Consider the following 2,181-nt stretch of genomic DNA (forward strand, 5'->3'; position numbering starts at 1 on the left):
TGTCACTACACACATGTGCCACCATGCCCAGTTAATTTTTAAATTTTTTGCAGAGGTGGGGGTCTCATTATGTTGCTCAAGCTGGTCTCAAACTCCTGGGCTTGGAGTAATCTGTCCACCTTGACCGCCCAAAGTGCTGGGATTGTATGTGTGAACCACTGGGCCTGGCCTGCAATCTTAATTTTAAACTAATTTATCACTATGAATCCCACATACATTTTTCTCTTTCAAAACAAAAAATAACACCTTATTTTTTAGCTCTGTTAATTGAAAAGGCTCAGAAGCAGGACTAACCCAGTAGTGATAAGCACCCCTAGCACATAGACTGAGGTCACTAAATACCATTTCCTTCTCAAAGAAACCAAGGCTCATTGAAGAAATGGCTGATTTGATGTCTAGGGAGGGAAATGTACAAAATGAGCCTAGAACATAGGCTCTTGTCATATCAGAAAGCCAGGAAGCTATCAAGAATGAATGGGCTTGTGTCAAAAAGACACAGGAACATTCTTGAAACAGCTCCTATTGGCCATATATGTGGAATTTAAGCAGAAATACATACATACATACACACACACACACACACACACACACACATATATATATATATAATGATTTCAATTAGTTTATAATAATACAAAAAAGTAAACAACAACAAACTAACTAACTTATGTTATGCTTAGGTAACAAGAACACCAACTACTTCTGAAAAGTGGCGAATAAAGTTAAAGAATCATCTTGCTTCCACTACAAACTGTATGTCGGGATAATCAGATAGTTGAGGAAAAATTCTTCTTTTCAGCTAATACATACAGAAGAAATATTAGAATTAGAATATCATCTTTCTGAAACTCTTAATAAAATAATACATATAGATGAGATTCATTAATGGCTGATAAAATTCTTAGGTTAAAAATGGCTGAAGGGTGTGTCCTTAACTTAGAGGCTAAGGGAAAAACAAAGTAAAAATAAATAAAACAAAATAAAGGCTGAAAGGAAACTTTAAAATAGAAGAATTAGGCTGACAACACTTGAATCTCTTTTCAATCTAAAATCACAAAAAGAGACAACCAGACATTCTCTATCTCCTAATGTATTGGTATAGGAAGTCTAAGAACTACCTATGAATTGTTTTTGCCAAAAAAAAAAAAAAAAAAAAAAATAGAACCTAAATCTGATCACATCTCTAATTCAGCAGTGTCCCAATAAAAATATGTGAGCCATAAATGCAAACCACATATGTAATTCTAAATTTCTAATAGTCATATTTTTAAAAAACAGATAAAATTAATGTTGATTATGTATTTTATTTAACTCAATATATCCAAAATACTATTTCAGCATGTAGTTAATATGAAAAAAAATAAATGAGATATTCTACAAGCTTTTCTGGTAATCAAAATCCAGTGTGTATTTTACACTTTAGCACATCTTAATTCAGACCAGCCACATTTCAAGTGCTCAGTTGCCACATGTGACTGGTGGCTACCACAGTGAACACCACAGCTCTAGAGCTTAGTTGCCTGACAGGAAACATAAAGGACAGAATGTCATGTTAAACATCAACAAAAGGATGCAGGTGGCCAAGTCCAGACTGTGGCAAAGCTTACAGGCCAATGACCCAGTTTCCTTCAACCAATACACTGATACAGAAAAAATGAAAGAGGGAGTAAGAACTCACATAGGATTTTATTTGCATCTTGATTTGAACAAGTTAACTATAAAAAGACATTTATGGGACAATTAGATAAATTATAATACTTACTGGATAATAATTACTTCTTTAGGTATGATAATGACATTATAACTATATTAAAAAAATAAGAGTATCTCTTTGAGATATATAAAAAAATTTTTTTTTGAGATGGAGTCTTGCTCTGTCACCCAGGCTGGAGTATAGTGGCATGATCTTGGCTCACTGCAACCTCCACCTCCTGGGTTCAAGAGATTCTCCTGCCTCAGCCTCCTGAGTAGCTGGGATTATAAGAGCTTGCCATCATGCCCAATTAATTTTTGGTATTTTTAGTAGAGACAAGGTTTCACAATGTTGGCCAGGCTGATCTACCTCAAGTACAGGCATAAGCCACTGTGCCCAGCTGATATATATAAAATATTTAAGGAATAAATGACATGATGACAAGGATTTTCTTTCTTTTTTTTTTCTTTTTTTTTTTTTTTTTTTTT

The 2,181-nt window shown here is 33.9% G+C and overlaps 1 protein-coding gene across 3 annotated transcripts in view; it reads right to left on the minus strand.

The window, feature by feature from the left end:
- KIF24 (kinesin family member 24) overlaps positions 1-2,181 on the minus strand; it is a 70,791-nt gene that overhangs the window by 14,777 nt on the left and 53,833 nt on the right. The gene's annotated exons all lie outside the window — the stretch shown is intronic.

The sequence above is a fragment of the Cebus imitator genome, unplaced genomic scaffold, assembly GCF_001604975.1.
Source record: "Cebus imitator isolate Cc_AM_T3 unplaced genomic scaffold, Cebus_imitator-1.0 Scaffold149, whole genome shotgun sequence".
NCBI classification, from domain to species: domain Eukaryota; kingdom Metazoa; phylum Chordata; class Mammalia; order Primates; family Cebidae; genus Cebus; species Cebus imitator.